Raw genomic sequence first — 12,201 nt, forward strand, 5'->3', positions numbered from 1 at the left:
TATTGTAAAAAGTGCTCTGTATGCTATGAATCACCTAACTGATTTTTGTTTTGTTTATTTGCTTGCCGTACAGTGGCTTTTGATTAGATTAAATTAGAAGTCATTGTCATGTGCTCAGAAAATTTTTCTCATAAGTGACAAAATGTAAGGTGAAAGTCAGTTTGATAGCTGTAGTAATAGGAAGTCATTTCAAACAACAGGAAGCTGTATGAATTACAGAGAAGGCAAGAACAGAGAATTTGATATGCTTCTAGATGAGATTGAATGGACCAGCCTAAGCAGAAGGAGCTTAATGAACCACTGGATTGTTCGCAATTCCACGGTCTTTATTGTGTTGGATAAGATATAAATGAGAGAAACAGCCAGCTGATATCCTTGAATTACCCTTATTCTGTGCTATAGACACATGCCATGATATAAAGACAAGGGACCTGAAATCAGACTTAGTCTATCAGAATGTTAGACGATAACTTATGGATTTTTTTAAAAATGTAGTATTCACAAAATAGATATTTTGCTGCTTTTTCAGACCCTATAGTCACATAAACTAGGTTTTCTGATGGATGCTTGGCAAAAACAGAGGAAAGAACAATGAGCATGTCTCTTTCTGTTTGGTTAAGACGGAAATGGTAAATTTGTTCCTTTGGTTATTCAGATCTTCTAGTTCATGGTGGGTGACTGGAGGACCCAGGAAAGACATGGGACATGAGCAGGAAGTCCTCACCATCCTTATATCAGCAACCATGTAGTGGCTGGGGGCACTCTCCAATGGCCTAGGTGGTGAAGGCTGGTCTTTCTGGTCTCGAATGTTCCATGATACTGAGCATTGTCCCTGTGTCCTCCCGGGTCTTTTCCTTTCATCAGGAGAGAGAGCACCACATGTGTATGTCCCGCCCCCTAGCATCTCCCCTTCACACGCACTCACACATACAGACTGGAGCAAGAAATAACTTCTTTCATTGTTCAGATTCTAAAGCAGGACAAGCTTCTGTATCACCAACCACTGCTGAGTTGAATGGAAAAGTTTATCTAAATGAGTATAAGAAAATCAAGTTCCCCATTAGTTAGGACTTTCTTTGGAGCCTTGATTTTGTTGGATATAACACAAAATAATGAGGCTTCCTGGAGAAGGCAATGGCACCCCACTCCAGCACTCTTGCCTGGAAAATCCCATGGACGGAGGAGCCTGGTGGGCCGCAGTCCATGGGGTCGCTAAGAGTTGGACACAACTGAGCGACTTCACTTGGACTTTTCACTTTCATGCATTGGAGAAGGAAATGGCGACCCACTCCAGTGCTCTTGCCTGGAGAATCCCAGGGATGGGGGAGCCTGGTGGGCTGCCATCTATGGGGTCGCACATAGTCGGACACGACTGAAGCAACATAGCAGCAATGAGGCTTCCCAGGTGGCTCAGCAGTAAAGAATTCGCCTGCCAATTCAGAAGACACAGGTTTGATCCTTGGGTTGGGTAGATCCCCTGGAGGAGGCAATGGCAACCTGCTCCAGTATTCTTGCTTGGGAAATCCCATGGACAGAGGAGCCTAGCAGGTTACAGCTTATGGAGTTGCAAAAAATCTGAGATGACTTAGCGACTAACAACAATAACAACAAAAAAATAAGCAGATAGGGATATTAGGCTTTGTGCATTGAGAACTTCATCAAGAGAATTCCTAAAGCAAGGAGGCTTTGAACGAAATTATGTTAGAAGGATGGAAATGGTTTAGATATGAAAAAAAAAAATCAGTGGTATTTGTTTTTGTAAAGCACTGTATTTTTTTCCATTAGAAAAGCAAGCAAGTTGGATATAGTTTTCCCAGTTCCACCTGCCCCTATGTCCTTGAGGAGGTGAGAGCATTAATCCTTGACAGGAAAGTCTATGCCATCTGGGAAACTTCTTAATGACTATCATCTCGTCAGTGTCGAAACTAACCTGAGAGTAAGTTAGGTTGTCCAAAGGTCTCCTTAATCATGTAGTTAGAATGTTTCATTTGATAAACATTACCTGGGTTATTGTGTTAAAAACGGTTGGAAAAAATTTTGAAATCACTGGTCGATAGATTTGGTTTCTACAGAACATTTATTTATTTGGGGACTGCTCCTGAGTTTAAGCTGCCCTTCTTAACGTAACATCTGTTATCACCAACTTATGACGTCTGTAGTAAATATCTTACTGACACAGTTTTTTGTGTAATTATTAAGATATGCTTGTTCGTGCACACTCAGTCACTTCATTCGTGTCTGACTCTCTTTGACCCTGTGGACTGTAGCCCACCAGGCTCCTTTGTCCATGGGATTCTCCAGGCAACAGTATTGGAGTGGGTTGCCATCCTTCCTCCAGGGGATCTCCTGACCTGGGACTCAAACTTGTGACTCCTGCATCTCCTGCATTCAGACAGGTTCTTTACCCACTGAGCCATCTGGGAAGCCCAAGATATGCTTAAAAGGTTCCTTTGACAGGTTCTGGGGGATTTCTGAATTATAAACCACATTTAAATGGGGAGAAGGGGAACATAACTGCAGCTATGAAATTAAAAGACGCTTACTCCTTGGAAGGAAAGTTATGACCAACCTAGATAGCATATTGAAAAGCAGAGACATTACTTTGCCAACAAAGATCCGTCTAGTCAAGGCTATGGTTTTTCCAGTGGTCATGTATGGATGTGAGAGTTGGACTGTGAAGAAAGCTGAGTGCCGAAGAATTGATGCTTCTGAACTGTGGTGTTGGAGAAGACTCTTGTGAGTCCCTTGGACTGCAAGGAGATCCAACCAGTCCATTCTGAAGGAGATCAGCCCTGGGATTTCTTTGGAAGGAATGATGCTAAAGCTGAAACTCCAGTACTTTGGTCACCTCATGCGAAGAGGTGACTCACTGGAAGAGACTGATGCTGGGAGGGATTGCGGGCAGGAGGAGAAGGGGACGACAGAGGATGAGATGGCTGGATGGCATCACTGACTCGATGGACATGAGTTTGAGTGAACTCTGGGAGTTGGTGATGGACAGGGAGGCCTTGGCGTGCTGTGATTCATGGGGTCGCAAAGAGTCGGACAGGACTGAGTGAACTGAACTGAACTGAACTGAAGGGAACATTGGGAGAGGGGAGGAAGAAAAGGACAAAGTCTCTGGTTTGTTTTTTTTTTATCTCTCCATTGCGAATTTTCAAAATGCATAGTGTGCTCCCAGGCCATTGGTTCCGCGTGGTTTCGTGCTTTCAGCCCCCTTTCTCCTTGTTGCCTTGGCCTGTCTGACATCCCGTGAAATGTGGGGCGCTGAGAATAGAGCACCTTTCTCAGTGCCTTGTATGTCTGACAGTGCACTAAGTACTTGGTCTGCATCACCATGTAGCCTCACAAAAACTGCATACAGCGGGAAATTGAACGTTCTTGCATAGATGAGGATGCTGAGGTCAAAAGAATTGCAGAAATGGCCCGAGATTCCACACCCTGGTGAAAAATTCAGAGGACATTGTTCTCTTCTTTGACTTTGACTTTGCTACTGTGGAGGACTCCCTCCTCCCTGAATTGTTATGTGCTCTTAAATTTCATGACAACACGTCTGACGTTTCTTCTTGCTTTCAGCCATGCCTCCATAGTCTCCTGGTAGACCCAGCTTTACCTCTCCAGCCATGAAATCTTGGTGTTCCTACCTGTTCTTAGACTGTCTCCTTTGCACTCTCTTCCTGAGCTTTCAACTTAAATTACTGTCTTTGTGCTGTGTGTATGCACTCATTTGGGTCCGATTCTTCGTGACCCCATGGACTGCAGTCCGCCAAACTCCTCTGTTCCTGGGTTTTTCCAGGCAAGAATACTGGAGTGGGTTGGCATTTCCTCCTCCAGGGGATCTTCCCAACCTGGGGATGAAATCCATGGCTCTGTCATCTCCTGCTTTGGCAAGCAGGTCCTTTACCACTGCACCACCTGGGAAGCCCATCTTTGTGCTGCCGAGTTCCAAATCCTTATTTCCATTCCAGATCACATGTCTGAGAATCACACACGTCATCTGTTTGATCTTTCTGCTTCAATGTACCCCTTAAATTTGGCATGGCCCATAGAGTTTTCCCCTTGATTTTCTTCGGAGATTCTGTAACTTAGGAAATGGCAACATCCTACACCCAGTGGCCCACATCAGAAACCTGATTATCATCCTCACTCCTCCTACTTCCTCATAGCGCTCATTCCATCACCAGCATTTACTGACTCTCAAATGATTTTCATCGCCATTTTCATAATCTCTAGTCTCCCATGGAGAGTTTGCTACAGAGAGTTTTGTTCTCTTCTGACGTGCTTTCTGGCCTTGCCAGGTGGCTCAGTGGTAAAGAACCGCCTGCCAGTGAAGGAGACACAGGTTTGGTCCCTTTGTTGGGAAGATGCCCTGGAGAAGGAAGTGGCAACCCACTCCAGTATTCTTGCCTGGGAAATCCCACGGACAGAGGGGCCTGGCAGGCTACAGTCCATGGGGTCGCAAAGGCAGACACGACTTGGTGACTAAACAACACAACAAATATTGCTTCCTATCTAGTAGCTCGAGAACTCTGTCTAAATTGCAGATTTGATTATTTTACCTGCCTTTTTCAGTTATTCCTGATTACCCTCAGGATTAAATTCATATACCCCTGCTTAACTTGGTAGCCTCATTTTTTACCATTCTTTTATGCTAGTTCCAGGAATGTTCTCTTGCTTCTGGGCTGAATACACATTATTCTTTCTGGTAGAGGTGCTCTTCTCTCCCTTTCAGATCACTGTCGCCTTCCTGCCCTTCATAAACTTAGTCTTGCTCCTTCTTCATGGCCCTCCCTGACATCACCCAGCCTCTGTCCGCCAGATGTATCTTGTGTTCTCATAACACCACACACTTAGTCATCTTTCATAGCGTTTATAGCTATAACCCTATCTTTTCTCCAAAACCATGTCTCAGACGTACAACTGTCTCCTTTTCGTTCCCACTTCATTTCATTCCCATAGGCATTTCACATTTAACTTTCTAAAACTAAACTCTTGTTTTTTTGTTTGTTTTTTCCTCCAAACCAGCTGTTCCTCCCAGTTTCCCCTTCTCAGGAAATGGCATCTGTACCATTTCATCTAGTCAGGCCAAACCCAAAGTTGTCCTCAGTTCATTAATGTTTCATAGCCCACATCCGCAGGGTTCATCAATAAACCCTGTTTCTCTACCTTCAGAATGCGGTTAGATTCTGACCGCCTGTTGCTACTTCTGCTGCCACCCTGGTCTGGGCCAGGGTCTCCTGGGCCAGCGGACGCCTACTGACTGGCCTGCTGCTAAGCGGTCTCCTGCTGCAGCCGTTCCTCCCCTAAAACCCAGTCTCATCACAGTAGCCGGAGTGATCCTCCAAAAAAGCAAACCAGATCTCCTCAGTCTTCTGCTCAGTCTTTCCCATCTCTCTCAGAGCAGGGGCTAAAGGCCACGCACTGGCCTCCCTGGTCTGCCCCCACCCCACAACTCCATCTTCACTTCTGATTCTATCTCCTTCTACTCCCTCCCTGCCCTTTTAAATTTTCATCAGGTCTCTGTTCAGATGTCATCTTTTCAGTGAGGACTTCCATAACCATCCATCATAGAGGAGCTCACCCACCCTGTTTAATTGTTCTCCATAGCACTTATTACCATCCAGCTAATTATATCTTTTCTGACTGTTCTTCTTAACTAGAACGCGGAGTCCATGAGGGGAGAGTCTTGGTCTCTTTTGTTTCCACTGTATTCCCAGCATTTATGCAGTGCATGGCCCCTAGTGGACACTCAGTAAATCTGTAGGGAAATGAAACTGAAGTTGTCATGGATTTAGTAGTTTTGCAGACCTGGCAATCGCACATCCCGTACTGATGAGCATTTTGAGTGCTCGTAGTTATACCACTCCTTGGCCTCAACTTCCCAATCTGTAATATAGAGATGTTCTTACTTCTCAGGTTGTTTATTTGTTTAGGAAGATTAAATAAAATAGCTCTGTGAAGCGCTTAGCTCAATACCTTGCCCATAATAAGTTATAAATTGAGAGAAATTACTGCAACTGATAGTCTGCTGATTCTTGTCAGAAGACATCATTTAATTGCATGTCCACCAGGTTTTAAATTCGAGTGTATCTTAAACTTGCTCTTGTGACAGTAATGATAATGTGTTTGCCAGAGTTGAGGGGAAGAGATGAAGGAGGGGGATCGGGTGAAAGTACTCAAAAAGTACAAACTTCTAGATGTGAGATAGAAGTTCTGGGGATGTAATGTAAAATAATAACAATGGTGACAGTACTGGTAAATAAGTGCCAGGAATTCTTCTGTGAGTCAGCGCTTTTCAGTAGAACTTTCTGCAGTAAAGGAAGTGTTCTGTATAAGCACTGTAGAAAGAGCCACTAGCTACCTGTGGCTTTTGAGCTCTTGAAATGTGACAGTGTGACCGAAGAACTATTAGGTTGGTATAGAAGTAATTGTGGTTTTTGCACTGTTGAAATTTGCCATTTGATATTGGAATATATTCTGAATAAATGTAGTTATGTTATATATCATTTTAACATGCATTTCTCATTTTATGTTTTTTTTTTTGGTGAATGACTTATTACTTGCTGCTTATTTTATATTTATTTTAGACTATGAAATGATGTTAGACAAAAAGCATATTGGAACAATTTTCTTATTTAGTTCAAAATGGGTGGGAAAGCAGCGGAGACAACTCGCAACATCAACAGCATGTTTGGCCCAGAAACAGCTAACGAACATACAGTGCGGGGGTGGTTCAAGAAGTTTTGCAAAGGAGATGGAGCCTTGAAGATGAGGAGCATAGTGGCCGGCCATCAGAAGGTAAAAACAACCATTGTGAGCTGTCATCGAATCTGATCCTCTTACAACTACGTGGGATTTGCCGAAGAACTCAGTGTTGACCATTCTACAGTCTTTTGGCCTTTGGAGCACATTGGAAAGGTGAAAAAGCTCAATAAATGGTACCTCATGAACTGACTGGAAATTTTAAAAAAAAATCTCGTTTTGTAGTGTCTTCTCTTATTCTATGCAACAACAATGAACCATTCTCATTCAGATTGTGATGTATGATGAAAGTGGACCAGTGATGACCAGCTCAGTGGTTGAACCAAGAAGCAGCTCCAAAGCACTTCCCAAAGGTAAACTTGCACCAAAAAAGGTCATGGTCACTGTTTGGTGGTATGTGGCTGGTCTGAATCCTGGTGAAACCAGTACATCTGAGAAGGATGCTTAGCAAATCGATGACATATACTGAAAACTGCAATGCCTGCAGCTGGCATTGGTCAACAGAATAGGGCATTGGCCCTATTCTCCACAACAATGCCCGACTGCATGTTGCACAACCAGTTCTTCAAAAATTGAATGAATCGTGCTATGAAGTTTTGCCTCATCCGCCATGTTCACTGACCTCTCACCAACTGGCTACTACTTCTTCAAGCATCTCAACAACTTTTTGCAGGGAAACACTTCTGCAACCAGCATGATGCAGAAAATGCTTTCCAAGAGTTTGTCAAATCCCGAAGCAGAGATTTTTTTGCTACAGGAATAGACAAACTTATTCTCATTGGCAAAAATGTGTTGACTATAATGGTTCCAATTTTGATTAATAAAGATGTGTTTGAGCCTAGTTACAATGATTTAAAATTCACAGTCCAAAACTATAATTACCTTTGCACCAACCTCATAAATTTTTAATTGTATTTAATCTTAAATACTTTAGATTTGAATAACCACATGTAGCTGGTGGCTACTGTATTTGAATTCCAAAGCCCTACAGTCTTTAAATGCATTAATTCATTTAGCATTCATGACAATGCAGAAACTTTTGCAGAGTTAGAGATGAAGGGATCAGGTTTCTTAGAGGTTGCCTAAGACTTCACAGCTTGTCTGAAGCAGAGCTGGGATTTAAATGTTAAATCCTTGGGTAATCTGGTTGCAGGGGCTCTGCTGGCACCTCCTTTGTGTCAGTCTCAATAACTGAAGTCCCACAGGCCAGGGGTCAAGCTGACATGTCTGTGTTCTTCTTGCATGGAAGCTGAGAAAGTGAATTTCTCTTCCTGTCCCAGTGAGGTATCACTCATAAAGTGGAAAATTCCCAAAAGGAAAGGTTCCTAGATTCTCAACCACTGAGCTCGGCCACTCAGCCTCTGTATGCACTTCCTTTCCAGACTTAAACTTGCTAACAGTGCAACAATAGGAAATTGCTCCATTCTAACATGTTGCAGCTCTCTGATAAAAGTGAAAATATGCTCTGTCTTTCCCCCATACAACATCTTAAGTGTCTGTTTCCAAATCTAGGATACTTGGGACACACTTCCTCCTTTACGTGCCTCCTGTTCCATGATGGTCCTTTGTAACTAGTGAGCCACCAGCTTGCTAAGCTACTAAGTCGCTTCAGTCCGACTCTTTGCGACGCCATGGACTGCAGCCTACCAGGCTCCTCCGTCCATGGGATTTTCCAGGCAAGAGTACTGGAGTGGGGTGCCATTGCTTTCTCCGGAGTGGAGCAGGAAAAGAAAGAAAGAAATTATATAGAAACATAAATGTGTACATGTCAGACCAAGGAAGAAATATTGGATACTTAGCTTTTGTTATTGATTCTGAACCCATAGTTGGTATTTTAACTCCCTTCTCTAGTACCTGTTGTATATTCTCTTTGCCCTCAATAGACTCTCAAATGATGTAGGTTTTTACCTGACTACAACAGCAGTTATTGGGGTATATGTGTTCTTGGTGATCCTGTCTGTATGGAGTTGCTTTTGACTCTCATTATCTTTAGATAATGATGTGGCAAACCTAGGAGGTAGTCCAGGTCCCAGACACACACCTCCTTTTCCTCACTCTGTAGCAGTAATCCTGTTTACCCTTGGTAATTAAGGTTCATTGCCCCAACCAAATCTGTAACCTCAATTTTTGTCTGTCTGGTCAGTGTCTTGAGAAGCTCAAAATTGCTAGGTTGCTGTTTGAAGTGAAGTGAAGTCACTCAGTCGTGTCCGATTCTTTGCGACCCCATGGACTGTAGCCTACCAGGCTCCATCCATGAGATTTTCCAGGCAAGAATACTGGAGTGGGTTGCCATTTCCTTCTCCAGAGGATCTTCCCAACCCAGGGATCGAACCTGGGTCTCCTGCATTGCAGGCAGACGCTTTACCGTCTGAGCCACCAGGGAAGCCCGTTTAAGCTCCCAAAATCACTGAAGGCATTGTTGAGTCCCTGGGTGAAATCAGTCTTCTCTTGGATACTAAGACTATTAGACCTGCAGAGCTTGAGTTGCAATCATGGCAGAAAAAAAAATGCAAGTTGGTCGTTAGGTGTAAGTGAGGGAGGGGAAGATTCACAGCTAATTCAACTTTTGTCCCTTGGTTGGTTTTCTGGCTATTGGAGAAACACTCTCATATATTATTCACTGGTTACCCTCATGCTGGGGGACATTAACTTCATGGGTATTGTTTCCCCAGCAGCACTGGAACTGGATCTTCAGCAGATGATCTAGCATTTTTAGGAGATCATCTTTCTGGATAATGGGGTACTTGGGAAGCCCAGTATATCCCGTTAGTGTCCACCCATTTCTGTCCTTTTTTTATTCTGAAATCTTGAGTGAGATACTGTAGTGAAAAATAAGGCATTGAATAATTCTGTAGATTTTTGACAGAGGCGTAGTGGATAGGAATGCAATTTTATTAAAATCAGAATTAACGTCTTTTCATATGAGAACTAACAAATGGCCACTGAAGGTGAAGGATATCTGCCTGAAATCAGGTATGTTTTCATAAAGTTAGAATGAGTTATGAAAGTTCATTTTGAGTTGGCACTTGGAGGCACATGCAAAGCAAAAGTAAGTTGAAAGGAGGTTTGAATGAGTTGCAGTCATTTGTCACTGACTCAGTATGACCTTGGGCAAGACGCTTAATCACTGTGAACTGCCCATTTCTCACATCTGTCAAGTTGGGATAATGATACTTGTGTATAGAAGGCTTTGAACCACTCAGATGAAAGGTTTTGTGCAATTGCAACGTGTTTGTTAATAACAACAGTAAAAATCCTCCTCTCACTCTCCACTCAGCCTGACCTGTGTTTAAATTGAGCAGTACATAAAAAGATTGCCTGTCAAATGATGTTCTCGGCATTTATGTTGTTGCATGCTCTCCTAGCATCTAATACATTTCCTTCACAGCACTTCTCACAGCTGATGATAGTGTATTTGACTCTTTAAATAGTACTGTTTTCCTCCACTATACCCCAAACCCCAAGAGACCAACATGGACCAGGTTAGTCTGTTTACTAAGGAATCTCCAATGCCTAGCACAGTGCCTGCATGCAGTAGGCATTTGGTAAATATTTATTGAATGGGTGAATAAATAGAAGAGGTAAATAATGGTTATTTCTCTAAGTTCTGCCTAAGAAACAAAGAAAAGGAAAATAGAGAAGAAAATAAAGCAAACAACAACAAAGCCCAGAAGGCAAATCAGCAGTTTGGTTCCTTTACCCATCTCCCCCCACTCCCCCACCATATTGGAATCCTGTAACAAATGTGTCATTCCTTTGGTCATAGTCTTATAGTGGGATTGGTGCCATGAGGAATGATGGGAGTAATTTTCAACAGCAGAAATGTTTAGTAACAGATGTACACAAGATGAGGTTGCCTCATTCAACTGCTATCTGTGGGACAACTGTCTATTCCAATAGGACGTGTCCATTAGAACTAGACCAGTGGCACTTTCCCACAGGTTTAAATTTATTCATTTTCAAAAATTTTCTGAAAGGCTTGAAGAGGGAAAGATGTTTCCATGTCCAATAATGGTGTATTACAGCACCCGGGCAAACCAAGACGCCCATTCAGTGCGTCACAATGTTCAACAAGGAAGTGTTCCTTCCCTATTAAGTGTTTCTGTCAAGAGTCAAACTAAATAATGGCACTAGGAAACTCACTCAACTGCAAATAATTGAGTCCAACAGAGTTCAGTGCAGATTGTGCAATTGACAACAGAAACTGGCCTGAGATGAAGGGTATAATCCATGCTGGTCATCATTCGTGTGTGTGACATATGTGTTTTTGTCCTTTTTTTTTTTTTTTTAAGGTCATGGATAGTATAGTAAAGTCGCTAGAAAATATAATGTGTCTCCATTGCAATTAGGTTGTAGTCAGTGAAAGCGTAGTGATTTGTAGCCTGGATGTGCCTTTCAGTGAAAACTTCTGCAAGCTTTTTTGCTATATATAGGTGGAGACAGTGTTGTCCTATATAAATTTACCCAGTGCATGACCAGTTGGGTTGGTGGTGTGTCGTAAGTTTGCGCCAACCTCCATAAATGTCTCAGCAATTATGCTAAGTGCATTATGCTGCCTGGTATCCAGTTGGGACTCTTAAATATTGTTGAATGAATGTTCTAGGACCAGTTGAGACAATTCTCTCTGGATTCCCAGCATGAAAGTAGGTCCCACAGCCTTAGATCATGAATTGGAATTTGGGATACTTAGCATACTGAGCAGAACACAAAGCATATTGCTTATCACCACTGTGTACCCATAATAAACTTCTCAAGGCTGTGTGATATCCAAAATATAAATCATTAGGTGTATGTTCTTTTGGGAGCCAAACATCTAACAGTGGCTGTTTTGGAGAGAGTAAATCCATCTTGAGTCTTGGTTCAGTTACAAGAATGACTAATTTTATACTAGATTCTCACATGATTCAAAAGTGTGTGAATGACTCAGCCCATTAATATCCTTCACTCCTGTGATCTTCTCTCCCAGTGAAATAATAGCTATAAGGCAGTAATGATGATTGGAGGAGGAGACCTTGACTTTGTCCTGTGGCAATAAAATGACACACTGAGTAATTGCATATGTGTACAGTATTGTTTGAAAGAAATGAAGTATGTGATCATCATATAAATATTACAGATTTTAGTTTAAAGCATGCTAAAAATAATACATAGTTTCAGTATGGGTAAAGACCACGAGTTTGCCTTTTGTTCCTACCTTTATTTCTTTTTCTGAAACAACGAGCCTCTGTTCATAGGGACAAGCCCCCAGAGATCTGACTTCATGGTTACAGTCAGCTCCTTAATTGCCTTCCCTGGCTGACATAAGACAAATACTAAAGTCACAGGAATGTTGGGTTCCCATTAAATGTAGCTAGACGTTCTCAAGTGCTTTTGAACTCAAACTGAGCAGTTAGTTGGAGAGTCTCTGGAAGATTTGGCAACGTGTATTTTGTCTTCACT

At 42.4% G+C, this 12,201-nt stretch overlaps 1 protein-coding gene and 1 non-coding gene across 9 annotated transcripts in view; one reads left to right on the forward strand and one right to left on the reverse strand.

The window, feature by feature from the left end:
* NSMCE2 (NSE2 (MMS21) homolog, SMC5-SMC6 complex SUMO ligase) overlaps nucleotides 1-12,201 on the forward strand; it is a 237,179-nt gene that overhangs the window by 61,720 nt on the left and 163,258 nt on the right. The gene's annotated exons all lie outside the window — the stretch shown is intronic.
* On the reverse strand, nucleotides 9,074-9,145 carry TRNAC-GCA. The gene has a single exon. It is a non-coding gene; the product is annotated as a tRNA-Cys (tRNA).

Source organism: Bubalus bubalis, chromosome 15, assembly GCF_019923935.1.
Source record: "Bubalus bubalis isolate 160015118507 breed Murrah chromosome 15, NDDB_SH_1, whole genome shotgun sequence".
Lineage (NCBI taxonomy): Eukaryota > Metazoa > Chordata > Mammalia > Artiodactyla > Bovidae > Bubalus > Bubalus bubalis.